At 42.3% G+C, this 13,773-nt stretch overlaps 1 long non-coding RNA gene across 1 annotated transcript in view; it reads left to right on the top strand.

Annotated features, from left to right (window-relative positions):
- LOC117363462 overlaps positions 1–13,773 on the top strand; it is a 96,088-nt gene that overhangs the window by 9,960 nt on the left and 72,355 nt on the right. The window lies entirely within an intron of this gene.

Raw genomic sequence — 13,773 nt, 5'->3', positions numbered from 1 at the left:
TTGATCCATGCACCCAGCATAATGAAGGGGGAGTGGGACCAAAGGCTGCAATAAAAAGATGCATCTTCAATTTGTTCTTAAAGACAGAAAGGTTAGTTTTTTGACGTGGGGGCAGGGAAAGAGTATTCCAAAGACCTGCTGCAGTAAATATTTTTAGGTATGGTGGTAAGATGAATGGAGGTAAACAAAGGTACAATAATTTGAGAGGCTTGAGAAGAACACAGGTCCCGAAGAGGGCAATATGGAAGTAGTGAAAAACGTATACACGAACTCTGGAACGAAGGATCTTGTAGATAAGTAATAAGTTTGTAGGTAATCCAGTGCATCTCATGGAGAAAAGGAGTAACATGGTCATGGTGACTGATATTCTTGAAGACAGTAGCAAGGATAAAAAAAAAAAAAGTAAAGGTGCTAAAATTGAACCTTGAGGTACATCACATAAAGGGCATAAATGGTAGGAAAACAGACTTTTCCCAGTGGATAGTGCAGGTTTTATTAGAAATGAGTTCAGTCAGGCCAAGGCAGTTCCCTAGATCCCCATATCAGATAAGCATTGGAAAAACTGAGTATGAACCACTAGGTCAAAGGTAAAGAATGATATGGGGAAAAAAATTTGTCCCGGTCTCCACGAGCTAAGTCCCCACAATCCATCTGATCCCATCCATACAAGCCTCAAATAGTTTTATACTGAACTTATTTTATTAAAGTATAAAAAGAAACAATATTTTGCATAATCAAAGTTCTGGGTGCTGAACTAGAGAAAAAGATGTTCAGCTGGCAGGGCTTTGTTTATAAATGTTTATCAACACAACTAAAATACAATACTACTTTATCCTAAAGCAAAAAAGAAAATGAATAAAATTTTTTTTTCCTATCTTTGTTATCTGGTTTCTGCATTCCTTTTCTCATTCAATTCCTTCCATCCACTGTCTGCCTTCTCTCTGTCTTCCATCTCTCCTTCTACCACCCCCCCACACTCACCCCCCCCATTGGTCTCGGCACCCCCTCTTCTTTCCTCCCCCTCCCTACATAGGCTGGCATCTCTCTCTTCCCCATTTCCCTTCAATGCCTTCTCCCCACTCTCTCTTCCCCAGTTCCCCTCGGCGTATTCTCCCCCAGTTCCCTCTGCGTGGTCCAGCAGCCCCCTCCCTCCCGCTATCCATTCAGGAATCTCCTTCCTTCCCTTCCCCTTACATTCGTGGCAATTTCAATTTTGTTTCTACAAGCAGCCGGAGTCTTGAAGTCACTTGTGGCTGCTGGTTAGAGGAGACCTTTCTGGCAGCCATATTCAACTTCAAGACTCCGGCTGCTTGTAGAAACAAAATTGAAATCGCCACAGAGATAAGAGAGAGGGAGGGAGATGCCCAGACAGATGGCGTCAGCAATCGGTAGTAAGGAGGGAGGTGGCTTCTGGACCGCGCACGCTTCCTCCCTCCCTTAACTGCGGAGACAAGGCTATTCACCGCTCCACGGGGCGGTGAATGGTCTTCTTCCCGTACCCGCGGCAACCATTTTTTTTTTTTGCCACCATTTCGGCAGGTTACCCAAGGCTAGCCACGGGTAATGGCCATCGTGTCATTCTCTACTCAAAGGCTATGAATAAATCTAGAGAAATCTGAACTACAGTCAAGATGGTTCAATACAAGTGTGGCCGAGTAATGCAGTCTCTGTGCTTGTTAAATTCGGTGAAAGCTCTGGGGGTGCAGAGCTTAACAAAGTTTGACGTGATCTTCCAGTTATTGATATACAATACTCTCAGTACATACAGACAATATTTTTGCAACTGTGGCAGAAATTTTAGGATCTTTTAATCTTTGGTAGTATGCATGCTTGTCTCCAGGCTTTGGGAAAAAGTCCTTGAGATAGGAAGGTATTGACCATACTGTATAAGAAAGGTAGCAATGTGGAAGAGAAGTGTTTAACCAAGACTGATTGGAATGGAGTTAAGTATGAGGAGAAATGGTTGAAGCCAGGGTACATCACCAATCGATGATTTGAGGGAACTAGAAAAAGGGTGAAGAAGTAAATGGTTGCCTGGGGAACAAAGACTGCCATACCAGGTCTACTTTTGAAATAAAAATGTGCTGCTAATATTGTGACTGATGGCTAGGAAACAGCTGCATTGAGGATCTGAGGAGGCATCAGAGGCATGACTAGAGAACATAGAATTCAATACAATCTGCTAGATGTAGGGGAGCGTATGAACTTAGTGAAGGAATCTGGTCCCTCTTAACATCTGAAATTGCTGGTTTGTAACAGAACGCCACTGAGCAAAACTGATTAAGGATCAGAATTGGATCTACTTTTAAGCCAATGACATTCTAACCCGATCCCGATGACTCTGTTTATTGACAACAAGGTTTAGTAGGATAGGGCAATAGGGGTGATATGCAAAGTGAAGCTACAGCTGCATTCCTGTAGAACATTCTGTTCAACAAAAGGAAGTGCAACAAAGGAGGTGATACGAGTATCCTTAGAGCCACCTTAAGGATCTCTGCAGTGAAGTAAGCATAGGAGTGGTGTTTAGGAGGGAGAGAGGGATAACATGTAATCATAATCAAGAATTAGGTAGAGAGATGTTTTTATCAATCTGTATGTTAAACTGTTATTCTCATCCCTTCATCAATAAAGTGCAAGTGATATAGCGAAAGAAGGAGAAAGAAGCGAACATTGAATACAAGACAAAGTCCGCAGTGGTCAAAACAGCAGTCAGGGAGGCCAAACTTCGAATGGAAGAGACTCTAGCGAGGAATATTAAGAAAGGGGACAAATCCTTCTTCAGGTACATTAGCGACAGGAAGAAGAACACAAATGGGATAGTACGCCTTAGAACTCCAGATGGGAGTTATGTGGAAAAAGATTCAGATAAAGCTAAACTGCTAAATGATTACTTCTGCTCTGTCTTTACCTGTGAGGCACCAGGGAACGGGCCTCAGTTGGAAACAAGACAATGCATGGAAGATCCATTTCAGAATTTTGAGTTCACAACTGCTGATGTTTACAGAGAACTGTCAAGACTCAAGGTGAACAAGGCCATGGGGCCGGACAATTTACACCCACGAAGTGCTCAAAGAGCTATGCGATGTTCTAGCGAAAACCGTTAGCCATGCTCTTCAATCTCTCCCTAAGTACGGGGAGAGTCCCCCTGGACTGGGAAAACAGCTAACGTCGTTCCTCTGCACAAAAAGGGATGCAGAGCAGAGACTGCGAACTACCGACCAGTGAGTCTCACATCAATTGTGTTGTAAACTCATGGATAACTCTACTTAAAGGAAAATTAGATCACGATTTTGGATGAGGGAGACCTAAGGGATCCCCGTTCAACATGGATTCACTAGGGGTAGGTCTTGCCAATCCAATCTTTATTAGCTTCTTCGATTGGGTGACGGGAAAGCTGGACCTGGGAGTGTCTCTGGACATAGTGTACTTGGATTTCAGCAAAGCGTTTGACAGTGTCCCGCACCGCAGACTATTAAACAAGATGAAGTCGATGGGTCTTGGCGAGAAGCTAACTGCATGGGTCAATGATTGGCTGTAGTGGAAGACTTCAGAGAGTGGTGGTCAAAGGCACCCTCTCTGAGACATCGGAGGTAACTAGCGGAGTGCCGCAGGGGCTCGGTCCTGGGACCAATCTCTTTTCAACATATTCATAAGAGACTTGACCCAAGGGCTTCGGGGTAAAGTAACACTGTTCGCCGACGACGCCAAACTGTGTAATATAGTAAGTGAAAACAATCTTAAGGATAGTATGACGCAGGATCTGATCACGTTGGAAAACTGGTCCTCGACATGGCAGCTGGGCTTCAACGCTAAGAAATGTAAGGTCATGCATCTCGGCAGAGGAAATCCATGCAAAACTTACACCTTGAATGGAGAAACACTAGCTAAGACTTCAGAAGAACGGGACTTGGGTGTGTGATCGTCAGTTCAGACATGAAGGCTGCCAAACAAGTGGAGCAGGCCTCATCCAAGGCAAGGCAAATGTTGGGATGTATCATAGAGGCTTTATCAGCCGTCAACCTGAAGTCATAATGCCGCTCTACAGAACCATGGTGAGACCTCACCTGGAATACTGTGTGCAATTTTGGAGACCACACTACCAAAAAGACGTGCTTCGAGCTGAGTACGGTCCAGCGAATGGCCACTAGAATGGTCTCCGGACTCAGGAGTCTCCCATACGAGGAAAGACTGAACAAACTGCAGCTCTACACTCTTGAGGAGCGTAGAGAAAGGGGAGACATGATTGAGACGTTTAAGTACATCACAGGTCGTGTCGAGGCGGAAAGCGATATTTTCTGCCCCAAGGGATCCTCGATCACAAGGGGACACCCGTTCAAACTCAGAGGAGGGAAATTTAATGGTGACACCAGGAAGTATTTCTTTACAGAAAGGGTAGTAGATCACTGGAACAAACTTCCGGTGCAAGTGGTCGAAGCCACCAGTGTACTCGACTTTAAAAATAAATGGGACATCCACGTAGGATCCCTACGGGGGTCGAGCTAAGGAACTGGGTCATTAGTACTCGGACTCGATGGGGTGGGACAGAAGAGTGGGCAGACTTGGTGGGCTGTAGCCCTTTTCTGCCGTCATCTTTCTATGTTTCTATGTTTCTATGATATTAACTCTCATATTCTTGAGACACCATAAGGGATAAGGGCTTTATAGACTGATTTAAATCAATGAAATTTAGTTGCTAAATGCAGGGTGTTTGATCAGTTCATGGGAACTTGTATATAAATTTATCTCAAGTTCACCAGGGTTTGATTCCGCAAATAGCACCCATAAGTGCCAGGCAAAAATCACCCACAAACATCACATTAAACACTCTGTGGCCAATCAAATCTATGATAATAAAAATTTCATTACTTATTTAGTTTAATGTTTTAAAACGTGCTAAATAGCCCCAAATACCCTGGTGCCTGAATAATTTAATTCAAGAAATCAGATTCACTGATGCAGTATTGCATCATTTGAAAAACATTCCTACAGTGCCAAAACAATATATCAGTTTTTCAACAATCAATGATGCGATACTGTATCAGTGACTTTGATTTCTTGAATTAAATTATTCTGGCACCAGGGTATTTTGGGCTATTTAGCACGTTTTAAAACATTAAACTAAATAAGTAATGAAATTTTTATTATCATAGATTTGATTAGCCACAGGGTATTTAATATGATGATTGTGGGTGATTTCTGCCTGGCACTTATGGGTGCTATTTGCGATATCAAACCCTGGTGAACTTGAGATAAATTTATATACAAGTTTCCATGAACTGATCAAACACCCTGCATTTAGCAACTAAATTTCATTTGATTTTAAATCAGTCTATAAAGCCCTTATCCCTTATAGTGTCTCAAGAATAAGAGAGCAGGTCTTTTATGATTATTCACTTAAGTACCTTGACCCCTCTCATTTAGAGTAGGCTTTAATATCTTTGGATTTCCATTTTTGCTTAATCATGGAGCTTCCTCCGTGGCAACGCACTTTATGTTTCTCCAGTGAACATGTTTCAGAGCTAACTACACGCTCATCACTACTACAGGACATGGGGTCCCCGGGGTCTACACAATTTCTTGATAATAAAAGCAAATGGAAGGGTCTACAATGAGCAATGATAAGAATGGAACTCCACAGTATGTCTCTCATTGAATACATAAAAACTCAAATGATTCCCCGAGGTTTAAGAGTACAAAAACAACCAGGGGTTTTCACCAATAATCAGGTGTTCTTTGATAAATGGGCAGCCATCTTGAACAAGTGCTCCCTAGATTTAATGGTATTAATGGTGGATACCATTCAGGAAACATCAGTAGAAATCACCAGAGAATCGGAACAGCTCTTTTTGGACTTACAAACAGGACCCAATGCAAAAACATTCCAGGAACAACGAGGAGGGTTACAGGAAAATTTAAAGAATTTTAGAAAAGAACACCATCAGTCCAAATTTAAAAAATACACTAGAGATCAACAAGATTACACAAAAGGTTTTGTGTACTCTTGGATGAAGCCCCAAACGGGGGAGGGACAAACTGGCAGCTACCCAGGTAGGGTTTGAAGGATATGCGGACACTAATCAGAGTTCAGCAAGTGGAAGTGATAGGGAAGCTAGATCTCATTCTCGGGATGGGAATTTTTAGGCCGCAGATAAACGCCAGTGGGACAAAGACAAAGCAGACGCGGATGCAACAGAGGGCGCAACAGAGGCAGAGAACGCAACAGCTAAGCCGGAATCTGAGGAGAAATCGAGAGAGTGACACTGTGGATAATTCCTTAGTTACTAACATATCAGGAATTGAATTAAATGCTGATCAAATGCTGGTTCTTAACCATGGTCTGTCTTTTGTACCTACCATCCACCACAATCATTTTCAAGCTCGTTGTGATATCGCTCAGATTACGCGTAATTTGCAGGTTAAATTATTTTTCTTTGACAACTCAGCTCCCCAAGATACCTCTGTTGTTCGTCCCCGTTCTTCCTGGATCCCCACATCGTCACGTTCCGGGATCTAGTTTTGAAGGACATAGAAGTCCTTGAACATCAGGAGAGATCCCGTCAATTTGTTAATCTTTCTCGTCGTGAATTTTCAGCCCTTACAGCGCTCCAAAAAGATGAGAGACTGATAATTAAACCAGTGGACAAGGGGGAATCTTTAGTGGTTATGAACCAAACACAATATAAGGAGGAAATAGAATGTCAATTGAGAAACACTAACTACTTTACTCCTCTATGTGAAGACCCTACAGAAAACCTCAAGGCAGTGATTAGAGATTTAGTAAATGAAGCTTATATCAAGGGGTATATTACCAAACATGAGCACAAATATCTAATTTGTGAATAGCCTAGAATTCCTACATTCTATACAGTTCTTAAAATTCATAAGGATATTAACAATCCCCCCAGAAGACCTATAGTCTCCTTGCTAGGTGCAATCTTGGAACCCCTGTCACGCTTCATTGATCATTTTCTCCAACTCTTTGTCAAATTATCTCGCTCTTTTACTAAAGACACAACACATTTAATTCACAAAATACAAGCAATAACAGACATTCTTGTCACGCTCAATGTAGTGTCCCTATATAGTAACATACCTCAGGGGAGGGCCATTCAAATAGTTCAACAAACTCTTCAATCTAGGACAGGAGATATCCGTACTCCTACTAAATTTTTGATGTCATTGACCAACCTGGTTCTTCAAAGAAATTATTTCCAATTTAATGGCAATTTTTATCATCAATGCCAGGGGGTTGCCATGGGCACAGTGGCAGCCCCCAGTATAGCCAACTTGTATTTGTCCCAATTTGAGGAACAGTATTTGTACATTTCTTCATTTTTCAAGAACATCAAACTTTGGACCAGGTTTATTGATGATGTGTTCATGGTTTGGACAGGTACGTCTGATGATTTACAAATCTTCCTCTCATGGTTGAACACCAAGGACACACATATACAATTTACTGCCTCTATCAACCAGAATCAAGCGACTTTTCTGGACACAGCAGTTGTGAAGAATGAGAACGTATTATATACTAAAGTCCATTATAAAGTCACAGAGAGAAACAATTACCTCAAATAGTCCAGTTGTCACCCTAATAATCTTAGAAAGGCCTTACCTATAGGGCAGTTCTTATGAATTTGGAGAATTTGTACCTCCATCTAAGATTTTTACAAGGAGGCAAAATGACTTTCCTGTAGATTAATGAAAAGGGGGCACCTCAGAAAGATTATTCACAAAGCATTTCTTAAAGCGAAATACGCCAATAGAGACCTATGTCTGGGTGGCCCCACGACAAACGACCATTCAAAACAAGTCTGTGTGCTTTCATATTCCACTCAAGCTCAAAAAATTGCATCGAGTATCCATAAACACTGGCATGTTCTGCAACTTCATGATGTATTTCAAGAACATCCCTGTATAGCTTACTCTAGGGGGAAAAATCTGGTGGATAGGTTAGTGCGAGCTAATTTCCAAGAGAGGAAGAATGCTCCCCAGGATATTTTTGGTCACAAGACATGTGGTCATTGTTTAGCTTGCAAACAAACTCTGGAAGGAAATCAGTGAACTCGTGAACTCATCCTATAACCAAGCAGATATACAAGTTGCGAAGTAATATATCTAGTGACAGTATGTACGTTATATAGTGAAGCCGCACAGGCCTAAAAAAAAATTAAGTCAATTCAGTGAGGGTCAATCCATCTCTCATCTCTGATCAGTGCAAGGCTGTGGTAAAACAGAGAACTTCTGCTGTTAAATGGCCAATTTAAAGAAGGTTCAGCAATGCAAGAAAGGGTCCCGTGCCATCCAAAAACAAGGGTCCCGTGCCTCCCAAAGTTGAGACAGGAGTGCAAGTGCAAGGGAAGAGAAATCTATGGAAATTCTCCGATGCCGGCATCAATCCACCAATGCACCCAACAATCACACCGATGGTTTCCTCTCTCCTGCCACTGGATAAGAGCACTGAAATGGTTGTGTGCAACTCTTCATCTTCGGGATCCCGCTGTCAAACCAACAGCAGAAGACATGGCTGCTGTCATGAGAAAAAGCAGCACTGTAAGAGTCCAGAACCTCGATCCCCACACAAGCCCCTGCAGGAGGCTGACTTCCTTCCACCGCAACACCAGACTCTCAAAATATGGGGCACTGCCGAAACAAACTCCGCTGTTGCACATCAACAGAAGGGAAACCAGCTGGAGTAGATAAACAAATTGCACTCACTGCACTGAAAGAGTGCCAAACATCAACCTCCCTTGGAAACAGGTGGGCAGTTGGAGAATTCAGCCGTTAACGGTCGGATAGCGAGGACCAGCGAAGTAATCACCAATTAAAGCCCCTATCCATGTGGATCAGACCAAAAAATGGATAAAACAAATCAAAACAAAAGTAGTCTAAAAGAAAACGAAAAATAAACAAAAATTAAAAAAGATGGCAGGAGACACTACAGCATACAACCTAGCCTGACGCCATCTTGAAAATAAACAAATAAAAATAGAAGGCTCATGAATAAATTGAGTAACCTAAAGTTAAGCCCCAAGGTGATGAACAAGATTAGAAACTGGTTGGCTGATTGTAAAAACCCCAAAATTGAACGTGATAGCTAAAAGAAAAGGAAAAAAAGTTGAGTAATAGCGCACCTCAAAGATTGGTCCTGAGGTTAGTTCTAATATCTTTGTGAGCCATGTTGCCAAAGAGTTAGAAAGAAGTTTGCCTCTTTGAGGATGACACCAAGATTTGCAACAGAATTGACACTCCAAAGGAAGAAAACAAAGGAAAAGTTATCTTTGATGCATGTAATTAAGATTTATTGCAAACAAGTGATGTGCATGGACCAGAAGAGAGAGGTTCTCATTGTAGTGAAACAATGTGACAGAGGAATGGCCAAAGCCAGAAGGAGACTAGGCTGCATACAGATGAGCATAATCAGCAGAAAGAATGAAGTACTGTAATCATTTTCCTGTACAGGTCATTATGAGGCTTCACTTAGAGTAGTACTGTGTTGTTTTGGAGGTCATCTCTCACTAAGGATATAAAAAGATGTGAAGTTGTTCAGTGGAAAGCAACCAAAATGCTATGTGCCAGAAACGTAGGTCTTCAAGTATCTTTTCTAAATATGCACTGTATATCCTAGAAGTCCTCAGAGCACATGGGTTCCAGCCAGTCAGTTTTTCAGGATATCCACAATGAATATTCATAAATCAGATTTGCATACTAAGGAGGCAGCACATACAAATCTTATTCATATTTATTGTGGATATTTTGAAATCCAGAATGACTGTGTGTGCTCTGAGGGCAGGAGTGATACAGATGTTTAAATAGTTGATAGGTATCAAAATGATATCAAACTGAGACTGAGAATACCACTTCCTGGAATGTGGGAGATTTTAGCCCCACCCCCTTTCACCAGAATCCCTCAGATACTAATTTTAGAAAGCCACATTGTATAACTCACGACTATAATGCCTCTTGATATTACTTGCTACTGGAAGGAATTTGTGTTCCCTGGAGTGAGAAGCAAATGCTGCAGGTTGTATTGCAAGAGAAAGATTAAAATAGTATCAACCTGAGACTGAGTGCTACTTCCTCTTTCATTAGACTCCCTCAGATGCTAACTTTAAAGAGTAATATTGTATGGCATGTCACAGTGCAGTGAGCATATGCCTAAGGCAGTGTTTCTCAACATCGTCAAGCCAAGTACCCCCTAAGCCAGTGTGTCTCAAACTTTTTTAGCTGTGGTACACTAAACTGAGGAAATGTTTTTCATGGCACATTATAACTGAAATTATAAAATTGCAAAACCAACAAAAAATAAAATTTGAGAGCTATTTATTTAAAATTCTTTAAGCTATGTATGGGTAATTGTAACAACAGTGAAATTAAAGTAGATAGAATAGAATTGCCAATCAATGCGATAGATGTACTTGTTTTGAGTGCAAATTAACTCAAAAAGCGGCTTAATAGTTGACAAGCATTTCATCATCCACCATCTGCAGTCATTCTCTCTTTTTTTTCCCCCCCAATTTAATTTCTGTCAGAGCTGAAAATCCAAGTTTGCAAAGATAAGATCCAAATGGTAACAAAGCTTTGATTGCTTTGTTGCTCAAGTCAGGATAACTACTGCATAAAAAATAAAACTAAAATTACTTGCCATTATTTTTCAAGGTGGGCTGTATCCTTATGCACACAGACACTCATAACATTGACATATTCTTACATACGTGATGTACTTTATTCTATTCTAGTGTTTACTTGTGAAGAGAAATTTTACAAAAAAAAGTAAAATTCTGGAATCTCTTGTGGCACACCTGGAATCTCTTCGGGGCACACCACTGTGCCGTGACACACAGTTTGAGAGACACTGCCTTAAGCATAAGAAATACCAACCGAGTATCCCTACCCATACTCCACCCCTGACTCCACTCCCATAATAGTACTAATTGTAATGTAATGTCTTCCATCCATTTTTTCATATAAACACAATATAAACTTATTAATACACAATATCTTAATACATATAGTAACTACAAAATTTAAAAAACACAAAACACACTGTACGCAAAGAAAATGTTAATTATCATTTATATTCATTTTTGTTTTTTTTAAAGAGGTCAAGGCAGATGACTTTAAAATATGCAATGTCACCTCAGTAACAACTATAGAAAAATAGACAAATATAGTGAAAAATATAGACAGCAAATATAAATTCTCAAAACTGGCACATTTCAATCACTAAATTGAAAATAAAATCATTTTTCCTACCTTTGTTGTCTGGTGATTTCATGAGTCTCTGGTTGCACTTCCTTCTTACTGTGCATCCAATATTTCTTTCTTTCTTCCTCCTGCATGTTTCCTCTCCTCCAGGCCTCATTCCATTCCCCAACCAACATCTCTCTCTGTCCCTCCATGAGTCAAACTTTTCTTCCTCTCTCTTCCACCCCCATTGGCAACATGTCTCCCGCTCTCTCTCATTCCCTCCCCTGCTGCAAAGGGAGTGGGGAACGAGAGAGAGAGTTCCAGAGTGCATCTCCCCCACTCCTACTGCCACATCCAACATTTCTCCCTCCTTACCACCAGTCCAACATCTCTTTCTCTCTGCCTCCTGCACGTTTCCTCTCCTCCAGTCCTCATTCCCTCCCCCAACCAACATCTCTGTCTCTCCCTTCATGAGTTCAACTTTTTATTCTCTGCCCTTGCCCCCTTCCCCTGAGTGTGACATTTTTCCTTCCCTCCTCATCCATCTCTCTCTCTCTCTCTCTCTCTCTCCATGAGTACAACAATTCCTGCTTCCTGCATGCTTCTTCCCTTCTGAACCTCATTCCCTCCCCCAACCAACATCTTTTTCTGTCCCTCCATGAATCCAACTTTTCTTCATCTCTCTCCTCCACCCCTATTGGCAACAAGTCTCCCTCTCTCTCTCTCACTGTCCATCTGTCTTGAGAGATCCAGGCATCTCTCCAACCCCATCTACTATCACATCCAAAATTTCTCACTCTCTCATCCCCTGGATCAAGTGCAGCATTTTTACCACTGCCCACCAGCCCCATGCCCATTTCTCCTATCACCATTCTCCAGCACAATGCCACATCTCTCCCTCCATCGATATGTCCAACATTCCTCTCCCTTGCATCCCCTTCAATCTGTCTCTCTGGTCATTCTCCACCACCATATCCAACCAATCTTAGGCCACTCGCCCAGTGCATTCCGGATGCACTGGGAGTGGCCTAAGATTCTGATTGGCCAGATCCCTTAGGCCTCTCTGTGGGAGGTGCCTTAAGTACCTGGGCCAATCCAGGGCCTTAGGCCCCTCCCTGGTGCATCTCTCAATGCACAGTGAAGAGGTAGGCCTGACGGAGGAAGCATCTGGCCAGCCAGCCAACTTAAAACAAGGTACTTTGGGGTCCAGGTGGGCTTGGGGGAGTCAGGGTGCATGCCCTTTTGGGGGGGGTCCAGCAGGCATGCCCATCGGGGGGGGGGTCTGGCAGGAGGGACTGGGTATCCCTACTGCCAACAATATTTGCTGGGGGTCTGGCAGGGGGGTTGGCAGGAAGGATTGGGCATCCTTCCTGCCAGTGGATTTGTCGGTAGAGTGGCAGCAGGAGGAATTGGGCACGCCATGGACAAGGGCCTTAGGGCTACTTTATAGAATTGCTTCCATAGAAGGGAATAATCTGTACAGAACAGCCCAATTTACTGTGGATGGACTGGGAAATGTGGGGGAACATACATGCTGCAGCAATTACAACCCTAGCCTACTTATTGGGTAGACTGTGTGAGCCATACTGATCATTATTTCTGACATTTATCTTGTTATTATCCAGTTTAGGATAAGGTTAAAGTATTGAAGATGATCTTCAAAATAGAATGTTAGCTCTATAACATCTGCAGGAACAATTACAAGAGAACCAGTATCAATCCCAGGAGTTCCTCAAGTGTGGTTGCAGGTTATGAGGCACCAATGCATAGATATTCCGTTTGCAATGGCTAGCATTTACATAAACGTTGATCACCACAAGCTGACCTGGATATTGAGTGTCAGGCCATATCTAAGCACCAGAACTGAATATCTACTAGGTCTTGGGAAGCTGCCTGAGAAATTTAGGTGCCAACCAATAATCAATGACAGCACTCACATAATTATCCAGCCATAGTTATAACAGCTATTGTGCAGTCTTACATGGTCAGATAGTTATCTCGGCACTAGGTCTGTCCTGATATTCAGCAACTCAAACAGGCAAAGGGATTTTAACTGGGCAGGAGCCTTTCCTGTATTGTTCAGTCACTGAATATCAGCCAGCAAGTGTTCCCAATGGCTGTGCTAATAGAATGGAATGAATTACCTGAGGGGATTCATAGTTGACAGCACCTCTCTGTCCCCCATGCCACGCTTCTGCCTTCTCTTCCCCAGCCCCTTCCTCGATACCTCTTTAAATCTTCACCAGCACAAGCAACTACTCTGGCCTTTTGCTTGCGCCGACTTGGCTCCCTCTGAAATCACTTCCACAGGGGTGCCACCGCCCTGGGCACCTCCAACTCTCGCTATGCCACTGCTCAGATCTTTAGGATTTTAAGAAACAGTTGAAAAGAAAACTTAAAGTAAGCATATAAGGAACTAGAGTACTTCGGGTATAGGTAAGGATGAGAGGAAGCATAGGGGCTTGAGGAGGGGTGGCGGTTTGTGGGATAAATAAAATGTATATGTAAATCACTTAGGCCAGAGTCCTCAAGAAGTTACATAGATCTGCAATAAAACAGATGCAGAAAGGAGCAGATCCAAGT

Source organism: Geotrypetes seraphini, chromosome 1, assembly GCF_902459505.1.
Source record: "Geotrypetes seraphini chromosome 1, aGeoSer1.1, whole genome shotgun sequence".
Lineage (NCBI taxonomy): Eukaryota > Metazoa > Chordata > Amphibia > Gymnophiona > Dermophiidae > Geotrypetes > Geotrypetes seraphini.
This window is presented reverse-complemented; position numbering and strand designations above follow the sequence as displayed.